Source organism: Coenobita brevimanus, chromosome 62, assembly GCF_032717465.1.
Source record: "Coenobita brevimanus isolate Jiangsu-jjx chromosome 62, ASM3271746v2, whole genome shotgun sequence".
Classification (NCBI taxonomy): domain Eukaryota; kingdom Metazoa; phylum Arthropoda; class Malacostraca; order Decapoda; family Coenobitidae; genus Coenobita; species Coenobita brevimanus.
The window spans coordinates 13,903,385-13,918,286 of record NC_137015.1 but is presented as its reverse complement, the minus strand read 5'-3'; the positions used below and the strand labels follow the sequence as shown (position 1 = coordinate 13,918,286).

General features: G+C 41.2%; 1 non-coding gene across 1 annotated transcript; it reads right to left on the bottom strand.

Moving 5' to 3' along the window:
* Positions 1-3,690: 3,690 nt before the first annotated feature.
* Positions 3,691-3,772, bottom strand: TRNAS-CGA (transfer RNA serine (anticodon CGA)). The gene has a single exon. It is a non-coding gene; the product is annotated as a tRNA-Ser (tRNA).
* Positions 3,773-14,902: the final 11,130 nt, after the last annotated feature.

The following is a 14,902-nucleotide window of genomic DNA, read 5'->3' as shown; positions in this document are numbered from 1 at the left end:
GTCAGAGGGGAGAAGTGATGGAGGAACAGCACCGGAATCGTCTAAGTTGGAATTGGAGGAGAAAGTCTGTGCGAAGAGATCTGCTTTATCAGTAGAAGAAATAGCTACAGAACCATCAGAGTAGAAAAGAGGAGGGAAGGATGATGAGGTAAAGTTGTTAGAAAGATTTTTGGCAAGGTGCCAGAAGGAGCGGGAAGAATTCGAGTTGGAGAGTTGAGAGCATTTAGTATGGATGAAATTATTTTTAGTAGAGCGAAGAACAGACTTAGCACGATTCCGGGCAGAAACGTAAAGATGATGTGATTCAGGGGTGGATTGGCTCCGGTACCTTTTGTAGGCCTTCTCCTTGTTGCGGACAGCATTAGAACAAGCGTGATTAAACCAAGGCTTTCTTGCGTTAGTCAAAGGATATGAGAAAGGAATGTATCCTTCCATGCCCGAGAGAATAACCTCCGTGTCATAAAGGCACACTCAGATGGCCCACGGCCATGGAAGCAATAATCATTCCAGGGAAAATCAAAGAAGTACTGCCTGAGGGCCTCCCAGTTCGCGGCTCCAAAATGCCACAGACAACGTTTACCTGGAGGGTCCACAGGCCGTACCGGAGTAATAGGACAGGTTAAGGTAATAAGGTTGTGATCGGAGGAGCCCAACGGAGAGAAAAGATTAACAGAGTAAGCAGAAGGATTAGTTGTGAGGAAGAGGTCAAGTATGTTGGAGCTCTCTCCAAGGCGGTCAGGGATACGGGTAGGGTGCTGTACAAGCTGCTCTAGGTCATTAAGGATAGAAAAGATGTAGGCTTGTTCACCAGGTGGATCCGTGAAAGGAGAGGAGAGCCAAAGGTGGTGGTGAACATTGAAATCTCCAAGAATGGAAATTTCAGAGAAAGGAGAAATGGACAGAATGTATTCCATCGTAGAAGTAAGATAGTCGAAGAATTTTTGATAGTCGGTAGAATTAGGGGATAAGTAAACAGCACAGATATATTTAGTCAGAGAATGACAGGAAAGCCGAAGCCAGAGTGTGGAGAATTCAGAAGAATCAAGTTCAGGAACACGAGAGCAAGATAAGTCGTTGCGTATGTATACACAACAGCCACCTTTGGCTTTGAAATGAGTATAGGGAAAGTAGGAGGATACAGAAAAGAGTTTGCTGTCGGTTGCCTCAGACAGCTGAGTCTCCGTCAGAAAAAGAAGGTGAGGTTTAGAGGAGGAGAGGTGGTGCTCAACAGAGCGAAAGTTAGATGAAAGGCCGCAAATGTTGCAGAAATGAAGAAGAAGAGAGTCAGACAGTGGTTCCAGGCACCTCGAGTCGTCACCGGGAGAGGGGCAGATGGCGGGGGCATTTATGGTCCCCCCCCCCCTGGGGACTCCGAGGCTGGATTAGTAGACGCCATTTTTGTTGATTTTTGAATAGGAAGTGTAGTGTGTACTGTGCATGTAGTTTGGTGAAGATAGTTAGAGAAATTTGTACTGGAGAGCATGCTGGCCTACTCTCTGTGTAACTGAGACACTGAAAAAGTTCAGCAAAGGGGGATGGTCAGGAACTAGTCCTGAGGGCTGATGAAACGGGAGCTCCAGCACTCCCTGTCATCAGCTTGCCGGTATGTATGAAACAAAAAGTATATGACGAATGGAGTACGGTTGTAAGACCTGGAAACTGACATAATCGACGGAAAATAAACTAATTCGTTCTAAAGAGTGTTGGGAATATCTTTACAAAACAGGAATGGATCAGCTTGGGTGAGAGCACATACTGAAGTAAAAGGATGTTATAGAAGTTATAAAAGAACAGAAATGGAAGTGGGCAGGTCATGTTGCAAGAAGAAGGGACAACCGATGGAACAAAGAGGCTGGCTGACTGGACTCCAAGAGATTGTAAGAGCAGCAGAAAAAGGCCAGGCAGGAGGTGGAGAAATGACAGAGAAGTTTGCAGGCAAAACCTGGCCTACTGTCTATGATCTCCCGTCTATCAAACGCAGTGTCCAGGCATCTCGAAATGAATGAATCTTGAATTTGGCTCTCCGTTTTGTTTTTTCTTGGAGGGACAGATTTGCAGGCCCCTGGCCTTTGGTTTTTTATTTGCATAAAAAAAAAAAAAAAAAAAAAAGAGATTGGCTTAGTCAAAGCCTTCGTCCAGCAGTGAACTTGAAATGGCTGCTGCTGCTGCTGCCGATATATATATATATATATATATATATATATATATATATATATATATATATATATATATATATTGGTAGCTAAGCAAACATACGAGAGCCATACTACCTATATCGACTAAAAACAAATCTAACCTAGTTATGAATATCACATTACGTTCTAAAACATTAAACACGAAATTATTATTAATAGATTTTGGTGTCAGTTATTTACTTTTCCCTGCTCTGCACTTGATTTTTTTTATTGCATTTGAGAAATTGGTCTTCTTTTCTTAACCTGCATAGACAATCAATAGATGCAGGGCGTAAATACAGTTTCACATACGAGCCCAGTGCGAGTCTTGAGAACATCACTCAACCAAACTCTTCCAACACGTCTATTCAGTCCATGAGTCTCTGTTGTCTGCCTACAAGCCTACCCTTCTGTTACATTTCCTTCTCTTAATTACGACAAGAAACCTCTCTAATTTGTCTCCAGTAATTATAAGATACAAGTCTGTGAACTAAAACAATGTACTGGCCCCGTTCATTGCTAAAAATAAACACACACCATTTCTTCTCGATACTTCTTAGCACTTCCTACTGAGCGTACACTTTCACGACACATCCGGCGAGCTTTGGTGTTTGGAGATATCACGGGCGTACCATCAAATCACCGTTTACAATTTTGATATTACTGCTGATAATCCCCTGTTGTATATTTTCATTTTTTTTCCGTCAGTGGCGTCCCAGACATTCAGCGCTGACTGTTACTGCTTTGTCACTAAAATACATTACATTTATATTTACCAGCCTTAACCTTCATTTGCCAGTTATCACCCAAATCCTGCTAATTTCTCAGCCCTCTTGGATAGATGCAGAGTGTCATAATATTATTTTCATTATCTGTTAATTCATTTACTTGTTTATTTTTTATATTATTTTATGTGTATGTCTATTTACTTATTGTTTCAGGGGATATATAATTGTTCCATCTCTTTGTTCTCGTGTGAATATAGCAGCACTTTGTAAGTTAAATTACTGCAGTAACTCCTCTAGGCTCCACCGCCTAATTCACAAATAAACTTATAATCAGTTCCCTGTCGTAATTCTCTGCAACAAGGAGAGTATGTTTTCATCCCTGATTTTTTTTTTTGTTTTTTTTTGTACGTTTGTTTGCAGGATTACTCTAAAACTAGAAGAGAGATTTGGACCAAATTTGGTGGGTAGATAGCCCATGTCTCAGGGAACAAAACAATCGATTAGCTTTTAAGACCGATCCAGATCGTATTACAGATTCTGGATCCGGAAAGCACTTTTTGCTAAAGCCTAATCCTTGATGAAAGACCTAACCCATTATGAAGAGTGGTTTGGATATTACGTTGCCCTTGTCGGAGAGATGCGCTCCACTGAGTGCCTGTCTAGTTATGGAAGAAATTACACCCAGTACACACTTTTAGGCTCCTTCGACTACCATAACTCCCTCGGGGCAGGTAAATGCACATAACAGACTTGCATAAATCAGTCCGCCTTGGTGTTTGAAAATGTTACGCTGTGGACAGGATTCGAACCTGTGCGGGCAGAGCCCAATGGATTTCGAGTCCATCTCCTTAACCACTCGGACACCACAGCCTTAAAGCATGGTGACAGTACGGGAAGGAAAGAACGGCGGGAGAAAATGTGAGAAGAAATTATGAGAGAGAGGAGGAGGAGGGAGGGAAGGAGGGAGGGAGAGATGAGGAATTATATTTAAAATGCCAAGGAAAATAGAAGAGTAAGATAGGAGGGCATTAGAGGCGAACGAGCAGAAGCTCAGACAGAGCTGAGGAAAAAGAGGAGGAGGAAAAGGAGCAGATAGTCCAAGAGAGAGAGAGAGAGCGTAGAAAACTGTTATGAAAAGCCATGCAAGGGTCATCAAATAAAGAGAGAATTAATAAAAACTAGAGGAAAGAAGAAGAGAGAAGGGGATGAGATGGAATGATAAAGAGTAATGAAGAGGAATAAGTAGGGAACGAAGAGAGGAATGAAATGAAGAAAACGAAAGAAGGGGAGAGAAGGGAAGAGAAAACAAGCCAGAGAGAACAGTAGAGAGGAACAGATTAAAGACAGAATGTTGAACAGAAGAGGAAAGTGTGTGTTTGTCTGTACGGGAGGGGGTAGGGGAGGTAGTGATGTGAGAACGGAGGAGGGAGGGACTGCTACCACCCTCCCTCCCTCTCTTCTCTCCCTTTCTCCCCACCTTCCTCCCTCTCCCTTCCTCCCTTCTCCTCCTCTTTCCTCCTTCATCCTCCCAGCTCACGTCATCCTCTCCACCACTCTCCGCCTACCCTTCCTCTGTTTTCCTCCTTTCACTCCTCTTGCTGCTGTCCTCCCTCCCTCCCACTCCTCCTCTCTCTCTCTCTCTCTCTCTCTCTCTCTCTCTCTCTCTCTCTCTCTCTCTCTCTCTCAGCGGGCGGGTATGTTTGTAATTGTTTATGTCTATCCTGCATGTTTGTGTGCGTGCTTGTTGTGTTCCTGGTCGTGTATTAGGCTCTGTGTGCTTGTCTGTTTATCAAATACGCTAATGAGGTCAAGCTTGTATGAATGTATGTATCAATATTCTAAGCCCTGGCACCCGTTTTTAGCGAAATTTGACACATGCAGCGGCTGAGTGATGGTATAATAGCCGACATTTCGAGCAAGGTCCGGCTTGATGCCCTGTGATAAGGTGTTATAGCCACCTTTAAAATCTTTATTAGGTGAAAAGCGAGTGAAAGGTTGAGTAGAGTTGTTGAAAGTGGGCGTGAGCATGGGCGTTTAAGTGTGTGTGTGTGTGTGTGTGTGAGTGTGTTTGTGTGTGTGTGTGTGTAAAACAGAGAGAGAGAGAGAGAGAGAGAGAGAGAGAGAGAGAGAGACCAAACTCATGACCACTGAATGGGTCATCAGTGGCACGGTCACTGATGGCACCAAAGCCGCCAGAGCTGGCGTCTTCAGGAACGCAGCTAGCGAAGACGATTGTGTAAGTCCATCTGCCAATGTATACTTCCGTCTGCCTGATCTGCCTGTCTTCTGTGTTCACGTTTTTTTCCTTGCTTGATTCTTTGAGGAAGGTGTGCCTATGAAGTGGAACCAGGATTTTGGGGCTTAAATGATGAGTTGATGAAAATATGAACTACATCACTGGGCTTTCTGTTGGTTAGTTCTGCCGCTATCATTTTGTTTTTCTCTTGCTTTGTGGACCCTACCTCATCCCCAACTGCAGCTGAGAAAAAAAGGCGAGATGATGATGATTTTCTCTCTACCATTCTGTCTGGATTTTCCGCATGTTCTTGACTGTCAGAATGTCGGTCTATCTCTGTGTATTTTATCTTGTTTCTCTCCGTCTATCTGTCTTTGCCTGTCAGTCTCTACCTAGCTGGTCTGTGCGTGTATCTCTTTTGTTTGACTGGCTCTCTTTCTGTACCAGTCTCATTTCATTTTGTCATCGTTTGCCTCTGCTTCTAGGTGACTGTCCCTCGCCATCTCTGTCTATTTGTGTGTGTCTCTGTCTACCGATTTGATTTTGTCTGCGTCTCTGTTTAAGTCTATATGAATCGATTTTATGTATGTCTGTTTGTCTCATCTATCTGTCTGTATTCATTGCCCAACACTACATCCTGTGAGGAGATGGTTTCGACATAAGAATTCCCAGTCATTTCTGTCCCTAATCATTAACAACTCTTCCCACAGCACACCATTCTCAGTCGAATACGTTCCCACTTCCCACCCTATCCCTCGCCTTCCTGTCGTCTTTCCAACTGTCCCACTAATACATTCCCTTAACCCCTTCAATCGTAGGACGTATTTCTTTTATTTGTTCCTGAGCGATGGGATGTGAACTGAAGAGAGGGCAGATTGATGAGCGAGGACTGAATGATGGACGCGAATCGTTGGGCTGCCACTGCCGGGATTATGGTGTTTGGCTATACAGACTCCTACTATCTTGGGATGATTTTATTTTTAGTTTATTAGAGGCATTTAGGACCCGAAAAACATCAATAAAATTCTTCAGTACGAAAGGCTCCTCCGGTGCTGCATAAAATCGTCTTGAGATAGCCAGAATGAAATGCAAATGAAGCTCTTGGGCTGAATGGGGTGAGCCGTATTCTAGGGGCTTTAGAAGGCTTCCTAACACCTGCAAATCGATAAGGTATATGCTTTGTGTGTGTGTGTGTGTGTGTGTGTGTGTGTGTGTGTGTGTGTGTGTGTGTGTGTGTGTGTGTGTTTGTGTGACAGTGACGATGACGAGGATGATGATGTGGTAGTAGTGATAATGGGATGGTGAGGATGATGGTGGTACTGGTGGTGGTGATGATGATGATGGGGAGGATGTTTGGTGATTGAAATGATAGTGGTGATGGTGATGATGGCAGTGACGACGACGACGACGACGACTACGAAGACAGCATTTAGCGCCCCATTTATATGCCAAAAATAATTAGGAAATAATGTGAAGGAAAGTCGAGAGAGAGAGAGAGATGAAGCAGGAAAATGACAGAGATATTACCACGAATTTTATAACGATGTGGATAAAGGATGATGAGTTATAAAGAGGAAAGGGAAATGCCTAAGGGAAGAAAAGCCGCCGCTAAAAGAGAGAGAAATAACATAGGAAAGGCAGGATAGACAGACGAATAGATAAACAGATAGACAGATAGACAGACAGATACAGATAGACACTCATTGATGTTGATAGATACGAAGATAGATACAGATGATATGATAGACAGACAGATAGGCGGATGTATAGACAGACTAAGTGACACAGATAGAAAGATTGATTGATTGATGTGTGTGTGTGTGTGTGTGTGTGTGTGTGTGTGTGTGTGTGTGTGTGTGTGTGTGTGTGTGTGTGTGTGTGTGTGTGTGAAGAAAAAAGAGATAAAAGCAAGGCACGGAGGAGGCAAGGAACAGTAGAGCTGCAAGCAATGGGTGAAAGATAAAAAAACAAATAGGAAATGGGGGAACAACAAAATAAAATAAACAATCAGGAGCACTCAGAAAGCACAACAACCGCACCCACCAACTGGTCGAATGGCCGAATATTTGCCTTTGCCCTGTGACCTTGACCTTCATGTGATTACTTTCAAAGTCAAACTAGTTCATTCTTGCCTAATCCTTAACACTTCCACCAAGTTGGGTTCATATCAGATCAAAAGTGTTGGTCTTTGCCCAGTGGTCTTGGCTTTTGACCTGTCCCTGACGTTCTCAGAATCCATTTTTCTTTTTTCTTTTTTTCTTTTTTTTTTACCTGAACCTTTCAACAAAATAAGGGCTACATATGATAAAAATTTTATGTTGACCTGTTGACCTTTCCATGTGACCACAACCTTTGAAATATTGTTCTCAAACAGTAGGTCAGTCCCTTGGGTAGAGGCGGTCTGCACCTCAACAGGGTTGGAAAAATTATATTAGTTAGCGTTCTGGATGTTGGCTTGTTTTCAATAGTAATAGAGATGTGGATAGAGGGACAGTTTATAACATAACTGTTATCATTGCAGTCATTAAGTTAATGGCAGTAGGATACATTAGGTGAGGTCACATTACTAGTGACGTGGACATGACCTTACTTCAGGTACAGACATAGGCCCCAGCCAGACTTTCAAAGGGAGGGGAGGGCGTCTGTGTTGAAGCTGGACTTGCAGAGCAGCCGGCTGGTCAAAGGTCTGCTGCATGCTTGCTATGGGGGTCTGAGTGAATGCATAAACGACGTTGAGAAGCAGCACAAAACTTCTGAACAACGGAGAGTAACCCCTTTTGCACTGATATTAAAAAACAGATTGTGAGAAAGTTAAGATTTAGGCAGGTGGGAGGGTCGTCCGACTTTCTCGACCGCCCCCTTCCCCCTGGCTGCGGGCCTGAGACAGATAATGGAATAATTGAGGAGGAAGAGGACATCACATCAGAGGATGGTTGCCATCTCTACTGAGGATGTAAATTATTAAACAGGGCTAATTTCAGTGTTTCATGGCACTGCTAGATCTAGCCGTACATTGAATAACATGTTTATGAAGGAAAGAAGCATTATTTCAGAGCGAGTTTAATTAATTACACATGCAACTGCCAAAAATCACGACATAGTTATGATTACATAATTTTTGTTAAACCCTTGTGACAAACACCTTATTGGAGTAGTATCGCTACAAGATTATAAAATCATTTTAAAATCGTGACTGCATAAAACCAGCAGGGGAGTTCTAATAGATGCATAAGCCACATAAATGTATCGCAGATCAGTACATTGTATGATGAAATGCACGATTCCTTGAATGCTGAAATTTTTACGAAGAGCAATAATTAGCGAGGTATATGAACCCCCATGTTAGATGAGAAAAATAACAAGTTACTCTATTATGAAATAAAATCAGTCGTAGAAAACCATGACTACATTATTTTAGGGGACGTCAGTAATATAAACATTGTCTGGAATAATTTGGGTGCAAAGAAGGGAACGGGTTGTTAGAACTGGTAAACAGTGCATTTTTAAGACATGCAGTGAATATAACAACGTATATTAATATTATACTCGACTTTGTCCCAGCAACAGACAATGATCTAATATATTAGTGTGATGTAGGTGAAAACTTTAGTAACATCGATCATAATATCATCAGACGTAAAATTAAATGAAACTGTAAGACCAATATAAACTGACTTTAGAAAGAAATAACGACACTAATATGAAAATGGAATTTCCAACACCAGCTGAATTACACAACTGCAAGTGGATAACATCGAAGGTATGTGGGAAATATTCATTAGTATAGTGAAGCTTATCGAGCAAAAAAATATACCCGAAAAAAATCATTTCATTTATAAGCCAGCTTAGATGTCAGAGCATGCTGAAGAAATCGTCAGTCACAAGAGAAAAGCTTAATAAAATATAGATATAGAGGAATCATGAGAAAAGTCGAATATTTAATAATACAGTGGCAGTGTACGAAAATTATCCGTAAAACCAAACTAGGCTATGTGGTGAGATACTTTTTCATTATGTAAGTAATAAGAAAGATGCAAAGGATAGTATAGGCCCTCTATTAAACTCCAAAGGATATCATCTTCTTGATAACCTAACAATACAAACACCACTGAACTACTAGCACAGACCCCTTCCTTCACAAAAGAAAGCAGCGTAAACATTCTTACCCCATAGTTTTTTGTTTTTTTTTAAGATCAAAAGATTATAAGATATCAGTCAATAAAGTGACAAGACGGATTGCATTAAATTATCTTAGGAAAATGGACTCAAATAAACCAACTGGTCCGGGCCAGATATCTCCAGGTGTACTCTGTGAGTGCTACAGACAGTTAATATTCCCTATAACTTAAATTTTCAGTAAACGCTAATTTATTACCCATCTTTTTAAAAATGGTGATTAAAAAAAGCACCGCAAATTACTGTCCAATTAATTTAAGGTCAGTACCAAACAGAATTTTCGGGAAAAAAAATGGTTAGAAAGACTATTGCCTTATTCCTTGGCAACCAGTCATAGGACGAGTAATCAGGCCGTGTTTCATAACAATTTGCCTAATAAATTTGCTAGACTTTTTAAAAACATGTACGATAATTGGGAAGCAGTGATACCGTTGGATGTCATCACCTACATTTCCAGGAAGTGTTTGACAAGGTCTCTCATCTAAGATTACAAGAAAACTAAAATCCCATGGTGTCTCTATCAAGTTATGTTCACGGAATGGTGATTGGTTAATGATCTGCAAGCAGGAGGCAGAGATAAAATTACTGTATGTCAAATCATCAAAGTAGGTAGAAGTAAGTAGTAGAATTCCTCAAAGGTCAGTCATAGGACCAATTCTTTTCACTATTTATGCAAGTGCAGATGAGACGAAAATTGGAGGCAGAGCAATTATGAAACCAGACAGTGCATCAGTACCAAGCGACTTGGATTTAATAATTTTAAATGAAGAATGGCTGATAGAAATGAATGTAGATAAATGTCAGATAACGCACTTCTGGCAACAAAATAATAATATGTATACAATATGTTCGATATCCCACTGAAGGAAGTAAAGGACAAACGAGATTAAGGCGTTATGATTACTAACAACCTGAAAAAATCTAAATAGTATATAGCAGTAAGTAACAAGACGGACAAAATACTCGGTATCGCAAAGAGCTTCAATCATAACACACCTGATATAATCTTGCATTAGATAGATCACACCTATAATGCTGTGTGAAGTACAGGTCCCCTAATCTGATGAAGGTTGATGAGTGTGCAGCGTGGAATCCTATCACTTTGCAATTACCTTTCAAAGTGTGACTGAAGAAACAAAATATGTTAAAAAGAAAAAAAAATACTCGAAGGTGATCTAATACATGTTTTTCAGATTCTTAACAAATGTGATATTAAATACAATTCGTTCAAAATACATGATCATACTGCGTCTAAAAATAATGGACTGAAATTCAAAGGCAAGAAATGCGCCACTAAAAGGAACACATATTTCGATATTCGCGATGTTGAACAATGGAACAAATTACTGCCTACGAGAAGCAGTAGTCAGTGCAAAAATTACCAGTACATTTAAAATTTGCCTAGACCAGTAATTCGAGACTATAGGAAGTAACTACTTCATCGTTACCTGCGGCGATAGTCAGCAGGTCAATGAGTGGTCAACGATCTTCTTCTTCAGCATCTTCTGTTTCTGGCAGATTTGTTAAAAGGAGACCATTGGAGACATAATAGTGGTACCATGTATGATAATTTGACATGGAGAATCCAAATCAACCATCAGCTGACACCTGAGGTGGCGCCATTTAGCGACAGCTTTAGTAAATGTTCTTAATTTAAACCTTTGGAGACATAAAAGTGGTTCCAAATAAGGTTATCTGACATGGATAATCCAAATTTACTGTCAGCTGATACCTGCGGTGGCGCCATCTAGCTGCAACTTTGGTCAAAGTTCTTAGTAAAGCTTCTTAGTTAAGGCTAGTAATTTTTGCAGCATACTGTTTCGAAGAGCCTCGCCACAGGTCCCAAAGCAATTCTACTCTTGTTTGTTTTTAGGCTGAAGTTTATTCAGACGACAGTGGAGCAATTGTTTAATTATGAAAATATTGTGAGGTTGTATATTCTCTTTTTTCTTGATTTGTACATTAGAGTTTAAATAGTGCAGAATTTCTCCTCTTCTGCTAAGCCTGTACAGATTTTCATATTTTTTTCCTTCTGACTTTTTTTTTTTTTTTTTTGTAATTTCCTGCCGGTATTTTTTGGTTGGTGTGGTGGGTGAGGGACAGCCTTCGTCTTTTCAATCCTTTACTCATACACATTGGATAGATCTTAGTGAAATTAGCTTTTCTAGCAGAAAACCTCTATGGTCCAGTAGTCTGCCTGTTATACGTACAGTACTTCCTATGAAGGTTACTAACATGTATTGTTATGTACCCATCCACCAAGTTAGTCCACAATCAGGTCAAGGATGTTTTAGTTACTTTAACACACAGATAAGTCGAACTTTGATACTGCCCTTTGACCTTGATCTTTGAATGACAGTTCTTAAAACTGAACTTTCGTTCTTACTTGACCTTTACTACTTCCCCTAGCGTTGGCTCAAATCAGATCAAAACTGTTTTACATGACCTTGTCCTGTGACCTTTGCCTTTCACCATTCCCGGTGTTTTTCACCTTTAACTGATTGTTCTCGAAAATAAAGCCCTTTATCCTTGCGTTATCCTCAGTCCTTCCACAAAGGTTGATCTGCATCTGAGAAAAGCTGTTCTAAGTTGACCTTGCCTTGTGACCTCGATCTTTCATCTCATGATCCCCAAAAATATAATTCAACCCCATGGAGCTTTCTCAACCCATCCATCGAGATCGATCCAAATGGAATCAAAACTGTTTTATATTTTTTATTCACACAAAGAACATTGATCTAACTTTTTTGCCCTTGTCTAGTGACCTTGACTTTTGACATATTGTCCTCAAAATTGAACTTTTCATTCTTGCCTTGCCCTTAACACTTCTCCCAACTTTGGTCTAAATTAAGTAAAACCTTTAGATTGATTTTGCCTTGTACCCTTAACACTTTACCTGTTGTTAAAAAAAAAAAAAACAGTAAGCTTACTGAATAGCTGACCTTCAACCCATCTACAAAGTTTAGCTAAAATAAGAGAAAAGCTGAGTCAATTTACACACACACACACACACACACACACACACACACACACACACACACACACACACACACACACACACACACACACACACACACACACACACACACACACACACACACACACACTCGCACACACACACACACACACACACACACAGGAAAAATAACACCCACTCTCACTGCGCGACTGTGTTCAAAAATGACAGAATCTCTCCCCGAGAGCTGCAACTGCCGTTCTCGTGACTACTAGTTTGGAACGGGACAATGTTAGGAAAATGAAGTTACCTGTGAAGGCAACGCTGTCTGACGGGACGATAAGAGATACAAGATAATAGTTGCATTTCCTTCGGTCACACATGTAAAAATCAAACGGTTTATTGGGATTGGTTAGAACTTTATATTATTATATAAATACTCAACTACATTTATTTCATACCCACAGGGACTCAGTATCGAACTTGTCAATGTTGGGTTACTGAAGATGAACTCTGTAAAGTCGGTTCCATCCAGCAATGCTTATTGCTAATATCATGAGTACGTTATGTATCTGTGTCTCTAAGCAAATCTTTACGTTAAAAAAAAATGCTGATGCTTCATGGTACTTATATTCTGATTCACATGAGTTTCTTAGAGAGACAGCTTTAGGTGGTAGGTGGTAATAATAATAATAATCCTCACATTTATTTTAGTGCTGCCCACTTCTTCCTTGCTCTTTTTCATTCTGTCTTTGTGTCTGCTCTCCTCTCTTCGTACTTCTTATTTTTCCTTCCTGTCGCCTTTCATTACTCGTCTTTCAAATTCAGGTGACTCTACACGAAGTGATAAAAGTAATGGTTGCCTGTAAAACATGAAATCATTTAAGCTGTAAGTGGTACGCACACATTACCAGATAACGGGGTGAAGTGAAGCCTACGATACTCCCCCTGTTAACTGAATGGAGATAATCAAATGCGGCTTCCACCTAGGAACAAAAAAATACACATTTTGCCTCGCACGTAACTGTGGCGAGCCGCTCTCAGCTGCAATGGAACATCGGGTCACTGCGCAGGACGGATCTGCAGGGACGGTTGCTTGCAGGCGATTGACGGGAATGCTCGGTCAGACAGACTAGACTAATCGACAGCAATAACAATAACAGATTGGGGGAGGCGTGGCTCAATCGGTAGAGACGTGGCCTGCAGTCCCAACGGACCCAGGTTCGAATCCCGGCTGGGGCAGAGAACAGTTTAAGGATTTGAATTTCATTAAATCAGGCTTTACTGATCTACCACAAGACCCGCCGACATGTCGTAAAAATACCCCCGCTAATACCAATACACCAGTCCTGTATGAGACAGCCCTAGCATGTATTCAATATGGAAGGTGGGTGTTAGCGCCGAAGTGGTGACATGAAGAGGTGTATGGTATGTAGGAGGACTGTTGGGCCTTGATAGCAGGCTGTGAAGCCTATGCCCAGAGTCGAACACATTAAAAAAAAAAAAAAAAAAAAAAAAGATAACTGTAAAACGCTGAGGGAACCCTGAGAAATCATAGATGAAAAATGTGTGAGTAAACTCGCAGAATTCTGTACCAAGACTACAAACTTGCTACTGTCTGTGTTTGCGTCAGTATTATACGGAAGTTCACAGGACAATGAAAAATTAGAGCAGATATGATGACACCGGATGGTTTGGCTGGCATGTAAGTGACGTAGTGGTGACGTCAGAGGGTCGGTTAGAAAGGAAAGAGAGAGCTGGGCCAAACTTCTTTATCCCGGAAACTCAAACTCGGGCTTTCTCTCGAGTCAAATAAATACGGGTTGGGTGCAGGATATTTCATCACAGCCAGCCTTGTCTCTCTCACTGCGATGACCCGAGTTATGATGGCTAAGCAGGCTCTGCGCCAGTTACTGCTGCTGCTGCCTCTGTTGCTGCTACTTCTCACACAGCCTGCTGCTGCCGACTCCCATGGTTTAACTTTCAGCACCACCAAAGGAAACTTGGAACTGCGCAACGCAGCCTGTGAGAACATTGTCTGTAACGGAGGTACAACCCGTAAGAAGCTGGTGCAGAAGGTGAATGGGAAGACCTGGATCCGAGGCTGTGTCTGTGTTGAAAATGGCGGTGGAGTGAAGATAATCACTCCGAGAACAAATTAAATCAGTAAGCACTTCAGACAGTTCCCAATGCAGCACAAGAGTCAGCGACTGTTGCAGTCAGCTCCCTCAAACTGTGGCCGATATCGCTGTACACGGCCTTCGTGCTCGAGCAAGACAAAGAGAATTTGGCAACAACTAAGCGTATCACACAGTGCACAGCTACCGCCATTAAACCCGCAGTGTTGAAGCGCAATCAACAGAAGGTAGCACACCGGTGCCAATGCTATTTGTAGTACACTCTTGTACTGACACTTTTGGTAACAACTCAAAGGGCTGACAGCTTATATACTGTAGATGCTCGTTACACAGAGAAAAAATACTACTATTATTATTTTTATTATTATTGTTATTATTATTATTATTATTATTGTTACACTTTGAATTTGTCCACATGAAGCACTGGCTGTATCTGTTACATATGCAGACGGCTATATCATATTATTATTGTGATTCTTCTATGTTCTTTATGC